The sequence below is a fragment of the Telopea speciosissima genome, chromosome 5 (genome assembly GCF_018873765.1).
Source record: "Telopea speciosissima isolate NSW1024214 ecotype Mountain lineage chromosome 5, Tspe_v1, whole genome shotgun sequence".
In the NCBI taxonomy this organism is placed as follows: domain Eukaryota; kingdom Viridiplantae; phylum Streptophyta; class Magnoliopsida; order Proteales; family Proteaceae; genus Telopea; species Telopea speciosissima.
The window spans coordinates 19,716,318-19,733,696 of NC_057920.1; the positions used below are offsets into that span (position 1 = coordinate 19,716,318).

General features: G+C 41.5%; 1 non-coding gene across 1 annotated transcript; it reads right to left on the bottom strand.

Moving 5' to 3' along the window:
• Nucleotides 1–15,037: 15,037 nt before the first annotated feature.
• Nucleotides 15,038–15,144, bottom strand: LOC122663520. The gene has a single exon (XR_006333184.1). It is a non-coding gene; the product is annotated as a small nucleolar RNA R71 (small nucleolar RNA).
• Between the last annotated feature and the right edge of the window lie 2,235 nt (nucleotides 15,145–17,379).

Genomic DNA, 17,379 nt, shown 5'->3' on the forward strand with positions numbered 1-17,379 from the left:
AATAATTGATGATTCAAATGCATGCTATGTGAATTGTTAGACTAGATGCCGTAATAGACGGCTTGGAACTGAAAGGTATGGTGAGCCATAGTATGGGCTGTGGGAGCACTGTATATTTCATACCTGGAAATGAGGTTTGTGGTAGCCCATAGAATGGGATACGGTTGACACCACTCAACTCATACTTATCATGCAAATCATTGGGCTAGGTGAACATACCCTTATACTACAGCCCTTACCAACAGGATGCATGTGTTGGGTGATCATGGCCTTCAGAATGTCGAGGAAAGCAGAATCTGGGTTAGGTTGTCATGGTTGTCTGGGGATCTACCAAGGGAGGAGTTGGTGCTCACTGCCCAGCGCGGGTTCCACCCACAATGATTGAGGTGGCAACTGAAGAACGAAAAAGAAGCGACTGAGGTTGTTGCCCGAGTCATTGCAAGTAGCATATACCTAGTGACTTTGTTGTGTTGCTAGGTGGACTAGAGTAATAAAATTGAATCCAATGTGTGATGAAGCTCATCCATCGGGAAATATTTTCTTTTTAGATGATTTTGTAGGTATCGATTCATTTACCAATGTGTGATGAAGCTGTTGATGAAGCTGTAGAACTTCTGTACTTTGCTGCCCTGTGAAGATCTTGTAGCTTTATTGCTTCCATCCTTTTGGAAGTGTAATCTTCTTGTGTACTGTACTTTTGAACATAAATGGATATGTATATGATATAACATAGGTACTTGGGATTTTACTGTAATTAATATAATCTATCTTTTGGGTAGTTTTTTTTTATCTTTTGTTGCCTCTAATATACTTTTGTCATATATTTACCCTTGTTATGGTTTTGTGACATGTAAGTACTGCTTCTGGTTCCTGGTGGATTGGCAAATATCGTGGGATATCCAGGTCGCCTGCTCAAACCTCCTAGTGGGTGGTTTGGGGTGTGACAACTATGATGCAAATCACCATTATGGTCAGTAGACCATTAATTTCTTTGTGGTGCAACTCACCACTATGGTACCAATCACCATTATGGTCAGTAGACCGTTAATTTCTTTGTGGTGCAACTCACCACTATGGTGCCAATCATCATTATGGTTGATAGAGCATGGAATTTTTTTTTAGTGGAATGCCACTATGGTGCAAATCACCACTATGGTTGGTAGACCATTATTTTCATTAACAATTTGCACATTATTAATAATATGCGAATCCTTAATAACTTGCTCATTAAAATGGATAAAAAAGATTGATGCCTTTATTAAATTTAGAAATTTGAACATTTGAAATAATCCAAAGCTGATTTGAAACAAACGAGGACTGACCTTCACTGGTAAAATTTTCTCAAATTTTCTAAGTTCCAAGACCGTGGCATGGGTACTCCTTCCAAAGTCTCCAAATGATAAGCTCCTAGCGCCACTTGTTTGGAGATTCTATATGGTCCTTCCCAATTGGGTGCTTGCTTTCCCATGGCTCTTGGATTAGAGGCTTCTACTTTGCGGAGTACCAAGTCTCCATAGTGAAATACTCTTGGCTTCACCTTTGCATTATAATGGCGTGTTGTTCGTTGTTGATGAGCGGCATTCCTTACACGTGTTGTCTCTCTAATTTCCTCTAACAGATCCAAATTTGCTCTGAGTTTCGCCATTAGTCTCTAGGTCATAAAGTTGTACCCTTAGAGAAGTTTCTCCAATTTCCATAGGAATCACTGCTTCAGTTCCATACATCAACATGAATGGGGTTTCACCTGTTGTAAGCCTTATGGTTATCCGATATGCCCATAAAATGTTCGGTAGCTCTTCAGCCCATAACCGTTTGGTTGTCTCCAACTTCTTTTTTATCTCATCCAACAAGATTTTGTTCATGCCTTCAGCCAAGCCATGAGATTGGGGATGTGCTACTGAAGTCTTATGTAGTTAAATCTCATACCGATCAATGAACTCTTTAAACTTATATTCAAATTTCTTTCCATTATCTATGGTAAGGGTTCTTGGGATTCTGTATCTGTATATGACAAAATGGACAAAGAACTCCACATCTTTGTATCTGAGATTGTGGCCAATGCCTCTGCCTCCACCCATTTGGTGAACTAATCTACTGCTACTACCACGAATTGTCTGCCTCCTGATGCCTTTGGGAATGGACCCAAAACATCCACCCCTCATTATACAAAAGGCAATGGACTAGAGATTGATGTGAGCTCAGTTGCTGGCAGGCGGGTGATCGGTGCGAAGGTTTGGCACTAGATGCACTTGTGTATAAAACTCATTGCATCTTTTCGTAAGTACGGCCAAAAGTACCCTTATCTGATAACCTTGTGAGCTAATGCTATGCTCCCAAGTGTTGTCCGCAAATGCCAGTGTGAATTTCCCTGAGCACATACTCTACCTCTGATGGCCTAAGGCATTTCAAATACAGCATGGCGTAAGCTTTTTTGTAAAGTACTCCTTCAATCATAATGAACCGTGCTGCTCTCATCCTTATCCTTTTAGCTTCTTCTTTATTGGCCAGAAGTATGCCTCCTTGGAGATATGCGATGAGAGGATCCATCCAACATTTTCAATGTCAATAGGCAATACATTCTCGGTTTCCTCTATGCTCGGTATGCCGAGAATGTCTATATACATTGTTTGGCCTAACTCTTGAAAGTCTGAGGTGGCTAACCTTGACAATGCATCTGCAGATGTGTTCTGTGCATGGGGCACCTATAAGATTCAAAAGTAAGCAAATCCTGTAATCAAGTCGCGTACCTTCGTTAGATATTACTTCATGTGCTGTTCTTTTGCTTCATATTCGTTATTCACTTGGTTCACCACTAGCTGAGAATCGTTGTGCACAGTGATATTCTTCACCATCAGGCTTTTTGCCAGGTTCAAACCATCTATTAGAGCCTCATACTCAGCTCCATTATTCATAGTTTGGAACTCGAATCTTAATGCATACTGCACCACAAAACCCCTTGGACTTGTTAGGATCAATCCCGCGCCACATCCATTGCTGCTGGATAAACCGTCCACATACAAAATCTAGGTTTCTATGGGGCCTGGATGGTCGGCACTCACTGCTACTTCATCATCTGACAAGGTGCATTCGACGTCAAAGTCCACTAATGCTTGTGCCTTGATCGCCTACGTGGTTTGTATTGGACATCAAATTCTCCAAGCTCTACCGACCATGCCACCATATGTATAGAATGATGGGGTTTTGCCAAAATTCTTTAACGGTTGGTTTGTCACCACCACAATGATATAAGCTTGAAAGTAAGGTTTCAGCTTTCGTGCTGCCATGATCAGAGCATAAGCATGCTTCTTTATATTGCTATACTTGGTTTCCGCAACTAGGAGCACTTTGCTGACATAGTAGATTGGCTTTTGCACCCGACCATCACCCTTGACTAACACTACACTTATAGCCACCTGTAAGTACCGTGGTCCTCGTCGTGACAAGGTTTTCGTAGCCTCTTTGGCGACAAATGATAGTATGGATAATATTCTCAATGTACAAGAATGGCATCAGGGGGTTAGGAGTCATACATTTAAAATATATTAAAAGAAGTGTAAAATGAAGTCGCCACCCAGGGTTAGGCCCTAGGACCCAATAAGTGTAGCCCTTGTCCGTTACGAACGGAGTCGGGCTACGAAACTCCACATGGTCTGACCAGAGACTTGGGTAAGGGGTCAAGTTACGAGTGTGGGAAAGTGTTAGGCACCCACCTCGCTCGGCCGAAACCGATCTCTCTGTTATATAAATGCTACCAAATGACGAATATTCTCTGCCCTTTTATTGCGACGGGGTTATATTATATATGCTACATTATATCTACAATATTTACATGAAAGCGATAAAACACCGAAGAACTACATTGAATCGATAAAAATGCAGTAATTATACCTGTAGAAATGTTTTCCCTTGGCTCAGGGGAGACAAACGAATAAACCAACGCCGATTCTTTTTGGCAGAATAACGACTCTTTAAAGTAGCTTGGCAGTAAGCAAATGGATAGTATAACGTCTGTAATGGGGGGTTTTGCTTGTTATCCGTGCACTGATAAGATAACAAACTCTAAGAATGGGGATTGCTCTATTATTGGGCGGGTAATCGATGGATCTACCCACGCTTGAAGACCTCACTCACTTTAGCATTCTCAAGAGAGAAAATTGGGAGAAAGAGGGGGAAATAGGGGTGAAAACAGCACCTGGAGGGTCTCTCTGCCCGAAAAACTCTCTTTTAAGGGGAGGGGGACCCTCCTATTTATAGGGGGTGACCCCCAGCCTGGGCCAGGTAAGCCGTCCACGGCGCCGTGGAGGATAACACCATGGCACGGTGCACGATGTCATCAGGCTGACGCCAAAAGTGGTCCCGATTGCATGGTTTTGTGCCTTGTTACCGTGGGAGGCCTCCACGGTGCCGTGGGTATTGTCCACAGTGCCGTGGGCACTATCCACGGTGCCGTGGTCAGTGTGATCCCTCTTTTTCACTTTTTGGGCTAAAATGGGCTTTGTTTAGAACTCAGGGTGTGTTTAGGCCCATGGGCTTGGTGTTTGAAGGCTTAGGAAAGGGGAAAATGCGTCGCCCATCGTTCGTGTCCCATTGTCATCCTCGCCAAGGGTGGTGACAAAAATCAGTGTCTACAGTTTGCCCTCTTTGGCCGACGCCTGTGCTAATAGCCGAAGGGCAAAGATAAAAGACCAACTATTTTGTCACCAAGAGCATGCATTGTTGACACTTTGCTTAAAGGCGGCAGAGTTGCTAAAACATACGGTTAATCACGATGAAATCTTTTGGTAAAATTCAAAAGAAAACTCGGGAACACTAAACCTTTATTACGGAGATTCATAATAGTTTGACCAAAACTGGGCTATATCCATTCATCCTCCACTAAAATGGATCTTACGGGTGAGTAAGAGAACTCATAAAAAAACCTTGATTGAGAGTCAGAGGACTCGATTGACCTTGATTAGGAGCAAGAGGACTCGACTGAGCTTGGTTAGGAGCAAGAGGACTCGACTGAGCTTGGTTAGGAGCAAGAGGACCCGACTGAGCTTGGTTAGGAGCAAGAGGACTCGACTGAGCTTGGTTCGGAGCAAGAGGACTCGACTGAGCTTGGTTAGGAGCAAAAGGACTCGACTGAGCTTGGTTAGGAGTAAGAGGACTCGACTGAGCTTGGTTAGGAGCAAGAGGACTCGACTAAGCTTGGTAAGGAGCAAGAGGACTCGATTGAGCTTGGTTAGGAGCAAGAGGACTCGACTGAGCTTGGTTAGGAGCAAGAGGACTCGATTGATCTTGGTTAGGAGCAAGAGGACTCGACTGAGCTTAGTTAGGACCAAGAGGACTCGACTGAGCTTGGTTAGGAGCAAGAAGACTCAACTGAGCTTGATTGGGAGCAAGAGGACTCGACTGAGCTTGGTTAGGAGCAAGAGGACTCGACTAAGCTTGGTTAGGAGCAAGAGGACTCTACTGAGCTTGGTTAGGAGCAAGAGGACTCGACTGAGCTTGGTTAGGAGCAAGAGGACTCCACTGAGCTTGGTTAGGAGCAAGAGGACTCGATTGATCTTGATTAGGAGTAAGAGGACTCGACTGAGCTTGGTTAGCAGCAAGAGGACTCGACTGAGCTTGATTAGGAGCAAGAGGACTCGATTGAGATTGGTTAGGAGCAAGAGGACTCGACTGAGCGTGATTAGGAGCAAGAGGACTTGACTGAGCTTGGTTAGGAGCAAGAGGACTCGACTGATCTTTTAAAGGGTACCGAAGAGTGTTTGGTACCTTTTAACTATGAAGCTTAATGCTAAGCGAGGGATCTTGTGAGAGAGTGTGCTTTGAATGAATGCTTGGTTCTTACTGAAGCTATGATAGAAGATTGGAGTTTTTGTATGAGGATTTCTCCTTAACATTTAGGGTTTTTCTCCTTGTTTTCAGGGCGTCTTGGGGTTCTTCCCCTCGACTTTTACGGTTCTTCCAATTTTAAGGTTCTTCCAATCTTAGGGTTCTCCCAATTTTAGGGTTCTTCCAATCTTAGGGTGTCTCGAGGTTTGCCCCCTTGACTTTAATGGTTCTTCTAATTTTAGGGTTCTTCCAATTTTAGGGTTCTTCCAATCTTAGGGTTCTTCCAATTTTCAGGTGTCTTGGGGTTCTTCCCCTCGACTTTTAGGGTTCTTCCCATTTTCAGGTGTCTTGGGGTTCTTCCCCTTGACCTTTAGGGTTTTTCTTATTTTTTAGGATCTTTTCTGAAATTTTTTTCTTTTTCGGGGTCTTTTTTAAAAAATTTTCTTTTTTTAGGGTCTTTTTTTTATTTTTTTATTTTTCAGGGTCTTTTTTTTTGTAAATTTTCTTTTCCAGGGTCTTTTTTGAAAATTTTTCCTTTTCAGGGCCTTTCTTGAAAACATTTTTCTTTGTTCTGCAAGGTAAGACCCTCTCGATGCCGAAGAAGTATTGCGGCGCGGAGAAGGTGCTTGCATGGTATAGACATCATGCTGTCGATGATGGCACATGGAAAGCCACTCTTTGGTCAATCCAAGACAATTGTGTGACGTACTTATAGCCGATCTGGCTGATCAGTGGAACGACACACTCCAGTCGTTCCGAGGGAAAGATATGGTTTCAGTGAGGGATGGGTCTCATCTGAAAGGCTATTCATGAGTTTTGACAATGGTTGGATGAAAAAATTACCTGCAAGTGGAGAAGTGGTCAAGAGATCACGACGATCAAACCATACATGAGTCCGATAGTGGCCGGATAAAATAATGATTTGGATGATAAATTGTTCATGGGTTTAGACAAAAAAGGATCAATTTGTACATGAGTACAATGGAGACCGAATGATTCATGGGATGATCGAACTACACGCGAGTATAGTGAGGATCCGAATGTTTAATGATTAACTTGTACACGAGTACAAGGAGGATCATATACTGGATCAATCTTGTACGTGAGTACCGTGAGGATCAAATGACGGGTCAATTTGCACATGAGTACAATAGAGACCGAAAGATTCATAGGATGATCGCACTACACGCGAGTCTAGAGAGGATCAGAAAGTTCAATGATTAACTTGTACATGAGTACAAGGAGGATCAGATAATGGATCAATCTTGTGCACGAGTACAATGAAGATCAAATGATGGGTCAATCTGTACACGAGTACAATGGAGACTGAAGATTCATGAGATGATCAAACTACACATGAGTATAGTGAGGATCAGAAAGTTCAATGATTAACTTGTACATGAGTACAAAGAGGATCATGATGATAGGCCAGTCGGAGAACGAAAGATTCATGGGATCAGGAAATTCAATGGTTACCTTGTACACGAGTACAACAGAGACCTGAGATTCACGGGGTGATCAAACTTCACACGAGTATGGTGAGGATCAGAAGAGTCAATGATTAACTTGTACATGAGTACAAGGTGAACTAGATGATAGGCAAATCGGAGACCGAAAGATTCATGGGGGTGATCAAACTACACATGAGTATAGTGAGGATTAGAATATCTGCAAAGTTGTCAAACTATACGCGAGTATAGTGGGATCAAGCTGTACACGAATGTAAGTAAGATCAAAATTGCACGCGAGTGCAAGATTCATTAAAAGGTATGCTTGAATCATACCTGAATCTGGTATGACCGAAAGATCAAATCAACAGTGATCCGAAAAACCAAATGCATATGAATGCAGAAATGATTAAGGACTTGGTCAAACTGTATATGGGGCCAAATGATTGGAGTTTAAGTTGTACATGAGCTCAACAATAATCAGATAGTCCAATTGCACGTGAGTGCATGAATGATTGAAGGTTTGGTCAAACCGTACGATGGTCTGATGGAACTAAATGATCAGAGACCAGACTATATATGAGTTCTGCCATGATCGGATGAGTAGGTTGCACGCTAGTACAACGAAAATAAGAATTCATATGGTATATGATCAAGACATTGGCCAAGAAAATGCAATCCTATGCATGTGTAGCCATGATGAAAATGGAAAAGCAATCCAACATGTATACCATTAGATGCCAGGTTGATGATGAAAATCAGATAGTACATGAGTGCTGTCATGATCAAAGTACTGGAATGCTTAAAGGAAAATGCAATCTTATGCACACGGATCCATGATGACAATGGCAAAGAAGTCTACCATTAAAACTCAGGTAGTTTGCATTATGATCCAAAATGCATCAATAAAGAACAATCTTATGCAAGTAAATTTTTATTATCTTTTTTTTTTATATTTTTTTTTATTTTATTTTATTTTATTATTATTATTTTTTTGCATACAAAGGGAATCACAGTCCTAATGCAAATTATGCCATGCAAATAGAAACACGCAACCCGATGCAAATAATCAATACAAGCAAGTGAAAAGTAATCACATACAACCATAGACACTCACCAGATATTCTCTATTTTTGTGTTGCACAACACTTGTCCTTCACAAAAGCTTAGTGCACAATTATACGTTACCAAAAAAACCTTGATAGAGATCCACTCAAACATTTTTTTTATTATTTATTTTTATTTTTATTATTATTTTTTTAAGAAACAATTTTATTTGTGAGAGAAATTTATTTTGAAAACTTATGGTTATTTACATTCTGACCCAGTAATGCACAATTCCACATAGACATATTATTCACATCCCCGTTACACGCGTAGACTCGACAAACATCGATTGGCCAACATCGAACGGGTGTTGAATGAACTTTTGACAAAGCAAGTCAAAGGGTAAATTGAGGGAACGTGTACGGACAAGATGGGTGGCTAGGTCACTCTTCCCTTCCTTCATGGAGAGTCATGGCATTTTATCCCAGACAGTATCATCCTTCTCTACTTGTACGATCATTTCGTCTTTGAGGCTGAGACTCTTCATGATTGGGAGTTGATCCTCATGGATAACATGCCCCTTTAATTTCACATGCTCTAGCCTGGTGGATTGCCCCAAGGAAACAAATCCTTTTTCCTTATGCTCATTTGTCCTTCTTATCTTGGATAGAGATTGCCCCAGCGACAAGTTGATTTTTCTGGTCATCTTACTGGTTGAGAGGGTGAGTACAATGCTGTTGGCATTTAATCCCCTAATCATCTCTTCATAAACCATAAATCTTCATGATCTTGGTAGACGTGCTTCTTTTTCTTCACATCATCGGATCATATCAAAGAGAGAGGGATACTAGTGGGAAAGGAAAAAAGTAGAAATATGATAGATATGATGCAAGTGAGCAAAAATGAAAAGTTGTACATGGATGAATGGAAAACTGTACATGTGGGAGGACCGAACTTGATTATTACTTCATCAAGTTGCCTACGTACCCCAAATAGGGATTAGGTCGAACGTAGTTCAGGACAAAGATGCCTTAACGTCAAAGCTTTGATAATTAAGTTCCATCATAGCCGGGTGAGCTCGAAGCTGTGGACGAGAGTCCCATCATCATTTGGTCTGGGAGGGCTTTACTAGGTTGTAATGGGGCTTAGGACTGGGTTTTTGAAGGATGGTAGAGGCTCAAATGTGCCCCTAGGGTCCAACCATGACTCGACACTTCCGCTCCCAAAATTCTACCAAGGGTCAGGTAACTGAACTTGCTGGGGAACTGCTTCTTTTGAGAAGTTTAGCAATCCCTCTCGTGTCTCAACCGAAGACTTTGGTAATTTCAACCTTGATAATTTTGACAATATTGTCTTCGAAGGGAAAGTGGCTATTTTTGCCCCATGGTCCAAGTGCCCCCAATTATTTGCAATGTCTTGAGCCAATGCATCCTTTCTTCTTTTTTTTTTCACTCTTTTTCTTTTTGCTTTTATCTCTCTCTTTTTTTTTTTTTTTTAACTCTCATTTTTCTTTTTGAGATTGGCCCAAATTTGGTTGTGGAGATGGAGCAGCTACTTTTTTTTTTTTTTAAATCCTTCAGAAACGTATTGCCCTTGTGACATCTTACTTCACCGAGAGACCTCTTCCGGTTAGACCCTAGAAGCTAATGGGACATTTTGATGAGCAAGAGGATATATGGATAATGAGGTGTAGGTGGGCCAAAGCGAGTTTTTTAAAGGAAAAGGCTAAGGCATAACTGGGGGACTAACGAATTTTTCTATCTCAGGGTTTATTTGAGATGACTAGCGACCAAAGGGGGCCTCCCTTAACAGGCTTTATGAGATGAAACCTTCATCTAGGCTTCCGGCTCGTTCGAAGGGGATCAGATGTATGGAAAGCTCTAGATCTTTGACCATCCAGACTTTGACATTGGAAAAATGGGTAGTAGTTTTTTTTTTAACTATCAGTTATGAGATCATCATAAACTGCTTTTTGGATGAAAGAGAAAAGAAAGAGAATGAACAGATGGATGAGAAAAACATATTCATTGATGGCTAATGAAAAATACACGGTGGATGAGTTTACAGAAGGAGATTCGACTGAATGAAAAGACCTAGAAGACCTAAGGGATGCAGACCCAATGATGTTTTCAGTGCGATCCTATCTACACAAGAGTAAAGCACTGACACTGCTTTGTCATGGGACTGTGCAGTTTGTACTATAAAAAAGTGCCCCTCTAACCAGAGCCAGATGCTGGAACTACTTTCAGTCAGCCAAACTAATGCTCGTCAAGTTAATGACCGTAGTTTAACGCCTTCAGGCGACAGCGATGTCCTCAATCAGTGTCTGCCCCTGTTCCATCGGAGGAATATGGAGAACTTTCTTCGGTGATTCTACCACTTTACAAGCTGGCAATGTAAAAGAAGTATTCCCTTTTAAAACTAGTGGTAGCATCAAAAGGATTTTCCAATAAATTTGGAGGAATCTGCTCCTTAGGGACCCCGTTAATCTCACACAAATGATTCGTTATCTTCTCCCAATCATCCTTTTTGTATCCTCTGTTAAAGAAATCCACCAAACTGAATGTTGTACCAAAATAAAAGGTGCAGTGAGGTCGACGCATGACCAGATTCGCATTTGGTTCTTCTCGTAACTCCTGTATCTAATGAGGATTGTGGAGGGTATAGAGTACATTCCATTTTGCACAGCTGGATAATTGCTTGAGCCATTGAGTCTGTGTCAGAAACCGGAGAAGAAATTTCATTGTGTTTGACTGAGGGGGAACAAATTCTGGATGCAATTTATCCTGGCTCATATAGGCCAACAAGTTTGGAACACGGAAGCTGAATGCTACCACGTATCTTTCGCAAAGGTACCAGAGAAAACAAAGGGCTTCAGTAGAAAACTGGTAGAGGTCTCTTATCCCGAAGATATTGAAGAAAGGATAATCTGGATGGACAGGAAGTCCTTGGAGGTCGTCATTCCCACAATCGAAGAGAGTAATTTCATGAAATAAATCCAGGCAATCCTCACTTCTTGATTGGAAGACCCGATGCATGATCTGTTCTTGGAGATAGAAAGGTAAAAGGTCAATCCGAGATTGCAATCCTACCAAGACCTCTTTTTCCTTGATTTCTTCATGGCCTTCAGACCCATTCAGCTTGGTCATATCGGTTGTTGAAGGAAGAGAGGATTCATGAACATCCTGGGCGATCATCATTGATGGAAAATTTTGACCTGTTACTACCTCTTTTGAAGGAACCAACAAAGCTTGGATCAAGGACATGGGATCAAACCCTTCTAAATCTTCTTCGAGGGCATTGATTGTCTGATTAACAGACTGTTGTTTTGCCCCTGGCTTGAACTTTCCTGCTTCCAGTAGGTCTTGGATAGCATGCCCGAGTGCAATGCATTCATCAGTTGGGTGCCCCTCTTGGGTGTGATAGTCACAGTATTGATCTGGGTCATACCAAGATGGTGGAGGATCCCTGACCAGTCGCGGAGGAACCATGCCCAAAAGTCCCAGTTTCTTCAATTCAGCATATGCAAGAGACCTAGCCACACCCAAATCGGTGAACTCAAGTTGTCTTGAACTTTCCATATTCGCCTCCGAATTTTGGCTCTGATATTGCACTGTGTGGCTATACTGGCCATGTGCCTTTCTGAACAATTTGTTTTCAATAAGCTTCCCTATGGCCATTAGCTCTTCAAAAGTCTTGAGGTGTTGGTAGTAAAGGCAATCATGATATTCTCCATATAGATTGTCCAGGATTATCTCCACCTGTTCCGCTTCAGTCAGACGATTCCACATCTTTACGGCCTTCTCTCTAAACCTCATAATGAAATGGGTGAATCCCTTAGTCGGGCCTTGCTTTAATGTCTCCACTTTTCTCCGTGTGACGTCCACTTTAGTGTTGTATGAGTACTGCTTTGTAAAGGCTTTCACCATCGTTGACCAAGTCTGTGTTTGTACCTGATCCCACTGTGTCAACCATCGCAAAGTAGGTCCAACAAGTGAGTAGAGAAAAGCCTGCCCCATTTGATTTTCCATGAGGTTCCAAGATTTAGCGACTGTAGCAAAGATTTTGAGGTGGGCCTTAGGGTCTCCAGTCCCATCAAACTTGTCGACTTTCCATTTGAAGTCTTCAGGTATCTTTCCTTTAGGGAAGAACACCAAGTCATCTTCAGGCTCCTCGCGAACTGTGTCCTTGACAGCAATTTCAAGCTTTTCAACTTTCTCCCTCATCCTACACTCCCTTTCAGTCTCGGGATACTCCTGAGGTGCGTTGATTACGGCATCTTCTTCTTCCATCACAATCCTAGCGGGTACCCTAGACACTGTCGGGGTTACCTTGGGGGTCATTGGTTGAGCACACTCTGGCTCCCCAAGAGTAGGTGTTGTGCCTCCTTGGGACATGTCTTGTACTATTTGCAAGATTTGCACCATCAGTTGCTTCATCTCTGTCATCTCAGCCTGTAATTGGTCTATTTGTCGACCCAACTGTACTTCAGGTGGATCACTGCCTAACGAATCCATGGTGACTCTATCCGGGAAAAGCCTGACCGAACTCTGCCTCACGATGTTGAGTGGAGAAGGGGAAGTTTTGAACACCTCTGGATTGGATCGGACCAATTAGGGTCAGCCTATTGTCATAACGGGCTCACGCGAGTAACAGGAAGTCTTTTGATGTGAATTATGCTTTACATAAGTCAGAGAGAATTATTTCAGGCCATAAGGAATTTACTTGAGTATGTAAATTTTTTTTATTTTTTTTCGTCTTTTATTTTTGTCATTTTATTTTTGTATTTTATTTTTATCATTTTTTTTTGTATTTTATTTTTATCATTTTTTTGTATTTTATTTTTATCATTTTTTTTGTATTTTATTTTTATCATTTTTTTGTATCTTATTTTTATCATTTTTTTGTATTTTATTTTTATCATTTTTGGTTTTTGGCTCAAGTAATCGAAGTTGTCATCGGAGCTTTCGACATTGTAGAAGTTCTCTCAGACCATACTTCAAATGCCATCGTCGTCCAAACATTTTTTAAAAAGAAAAATAAACAAATAAAGAAGAAAGCCTAGTTTCAGGTTCCTGATGATTATATCTTGAATCAACACGAGATGCTTTTCTTTTCGAGGGACATATAGGATTCCATCATATGGGAGTGGGCTCCCATCTTTCTTCGAGGGACATATAGGATTCCATCATATAGGATGATTTTAATCGATGTATTTAGTTGGAAAATTCTGTTTCTATGATTCATTATTTTTCATTCAAGCAATGGTATTTTGTTCTTATGTGGTTGTACCGATGATGGATTCTAGCTGAACGAACTAAGCGTGCCAAGCCCTATAAGCGAAGGACGATAGTACTCATCAAGATAGTCCATACCTAGGAGGAACCCTACATTTTGTGGTATTATTAGGCCTGTGGTTATAATAAACCGAAGCATGCAACCGAATTGAATGGCAGCCCATTGGGGATTCGAACCCTAAAGATAGTCTTCTCCCGTATTTGCATATCGTTGTTAGCTTAGATTTGTTTCTTTTGTTCGTAGTTTAAAACCAGATTTATTGCATTTTAATTTTCATCACTTTCATCTAATCATCCTAGTAATTTAGCCTTCTAGTTCCCCGTAGATCGACCCCTTACTTGCTACTTGCTACTTGCTAGATTAATTTAGAGTTTTATTTTTGATCGGTTAACGACACGACCAAAATTTTGGCATCATTGCCGGGGAACTGAAGCATGGTTGCTAAGATTGATTGAGTTATTTTGTGTTACTTTGTTTTAGTTTTAATTCAATAATTGCATAATTTTTATTTTTGTTTTTAATCTCTTTATTAGGTTAATTTTAGTATACCTAACGTTTTCTTTGTTTGTGCAGGAAGCCGAGTAGATCAAGTAGGACAAGTTGTCCGTTTGGTTTACTTTTAATTCCTAGACTTTATGTAATTAGGGTTATTTTATGTATTTTTTTTTATTCCAGCATTAGATTGGGTGTTTAGGTTTAATTTTAATTCCCTCAGCCCTTAAGATCATATGTGTAAGTGTGTAACCGTTCATCAGGGGCAGCACGTGGAATTACGCAACCTCCAACACCAGGTAAGTATTTTCGTTAATTTTAAATTAGTTATTTCTTTTACTTTTTAGCTCTGATTTTTATTTTATTAAGTGTTTTTTTTTATTTAGATATCACGTTTTAATTTTTAGTTTTAATTTCTGTTTAATTAGCACGTTCAACCTATGTTGTGTTTTATGCATGGTCGGCGTTCTTTGCACGCCAACCTGACTGCCCTTGACCTGGAAATAGAGCGATCTGTGGCTAGACCTAGGGATAAGGATAATAATAATAACATGGGTGACGAAAACCAGCCAAGAAGGCCACTGAGTGAGCACTTCACTCCAACTTCCTATACCCCTACATCTTGTATTCAATTGCCTGCCATTCAGGCTACTCAATATGAGATCAAGTCCAGCATCATACAGATGTTACCATCCTATTATGGACTTGCTAATGAGGAGCCTAACAAGCATCTTGATGAGTTCTTAGAGGTGTGCTCTACAGTCAAAATCCAAAACCTCTCTGAAGATGCCCTAAAGTTACTCCTATTCCCATTCTCCTTAAAGGACAAAGCCAAACATTGGCTTTATTCCCTAAATTCGGTTAGGATTTCTACATGGACAGGGATGCAGTAGGAATTTTTTAAAAAATTCTTCCCCATTGGCCGGACTAATAGCCTTAGAAGAGTCATTACTAGTTTCTCCTAATTAGAGGGCGAACAATTTCATGAAGCGTGGGAGAGACTCAAGGAATTACTTAGGAAGTGCCCCCACCACGCTGTCCCGAAATGGCAATTAGTCCAGTGCTTTTATGATGGCCTCCGTGATCGATATAGGCAGATGGTGGACTTCTCTTGTGGTGGAACATTTATGCACAAGAATGAGACGGAAGCATAAGATCTTTTTGAAACCCTCAGTGAGAATTCCCAACATCATGCTTCGGCCTCTCGGACTGAGATTCCACACATAGGGGAACCAAAGAAGGGCGGTCTCTATGAGATCAATCCAACTGTAGAGATGGCTGCTAAGGTTGATATGCTGTCCAAGAAATTGGACTATTTGATGTCTATAGGGCAGCATCCTATGTCCCCTTTCCCAATGAGTTTCCCTCCACCCAATCAGACTAAAGCCTGTGCCTTATGTGCTAACCCTAGTTACTATTTGACGAATTGCCCTTCGATTACACAATACCCTGGTGTTTGTTCAGGAACAGGTGCAAACGGTTCAAAGTTTCCCTACACTGGGTAATGACCCTTTTTCCAATACTTATAACCCAGAATGGCGAAACCACCCAAACTTTTCATGGAAAAACTCAGTACCTAATAACCCTCCAAACCCACCATATAGGCCACCATTTAATGTGCAAGCCAATGCCTATATGGGTGGACAGCTACCATATCCTCAACCCCAATAGAATCAGTCCTTTGAGGAAAAAGTGCTAAAAGCATTAAGTGGACTCGAGCAAAACACACAGCTGCTTCACTCACATACTCAGTCCATTAATAAGCTAGAGAACCAACTGGGTCAGCTAGCCGATGCTATAAGTAGGAGGGAGGCTGGCCAATTGCCAAGTCAGCCAATAGATAACCCAAATAGTCAAACGGGGGAGCAAGTCCAGTCGGTCACAGTCCTGAGGAGTGGCAAAAGGGTGGAAAAACCTTATGCACCCTTAGCCACTAATGAGACGTTGCCTACTAAGTCTCAAAGCCAGGGAGAGGCTGAGTCAACCCTAGAGAATTCTGATAGTGGTGTAGACACACATGATTCCATTACTGAAACACCACCTGTGAAATCCACTCATCAGTTCCCAAGGAAGGGGCTGCACATTCCTATTGTGGAGGGACCATCCCCTGATTCATACATCTCAAAGGTCCCTTTTCCCCAAGCTCTTCGGACACCATCTTACCCCCTTCAGGGTAAACAGGGTGAAAAGATGCAAGAGATGATCGACTTGTTCCAACAAGTTCGCATCAATCTCCCCCTCTTGGATGCTATCAAGCAAGTTCCTGCTTACGCTAAGTTTTTGAAAGGCCTCTGCAGCCAAAAGCGTAAGTTGAGAACTCAAATCCCTAAGACCGTCCATTTGACTGAACAGGTTAGTTCAGTAATTTTCAGCTACCTACCCCCTAAGCTTAAGGATCCAGGTGCGCCTCTTATTTCTTGCATTATTGGAGATCTCTCCATAAGTAGGGCACTACTTGATTTAGGGGCTAGTGTGAATATTTTGCCTAGTTCAGTCTATGACAGATTTGATTTAGGAGATTTGAAACCCACTGAGGTTATCCTTCAGTTGGCTGATCGTTCAATCAAAACATCTCGTGGGTTGTTAGAAAATGTTTTAGTGAAGGTGGAAGAATTGTACTTTCTTGTGGACTTCCTTGTCCTGTATATGGATACAGCCACCGCAGCCAAGCTCCCCCTATCATTTTAGGGCGCCCCTTCTTAGCTACTGCAAATGCTTGCATAAATTACAGATCGGGTGCCATGGACATCTCTTTTGGGAATAAGAAGGTTAGGCTCAACATCTTCAATACATCCTTAGGGTCCTTTAGAGAAGAAGAGTGCTTTGCATTGGATTTATTAGATGAAGGTGTGGCTGATCACACTTCTCATGTGCTTATTGATGACCCTTTGCAACACTCTGTGATGCTTGGAGATGAGTCTGAGGCATATATTGAAGAGATGCATACTTTGCTAGATTCATCACCCTCTTCAGAACGGCCACCTTGGACAGTTAGGTTTGAGCCGCTCTCCCCTTTGGCTACATCTCCCCAACCTTCTTCTAAACCAGTTCCTTGGTATGATTTGATCCTTGACATTCCGTGATTCATTCTGAGTCCGGCTGAAGACTCTAAACTTAGCACTCTGTGGGAGGCAACCCACTATTCTTTTCTTTCTTTAGTACTTTTATTTTTGTGTTTGTTTGTTTTTGTTTTTTTTTAAGGTAGCTGCTATTGATTGCTGGATGCACTGTCTATCGTATATTGCTGATTTCTGGTACACTCCTTCCCTTATCC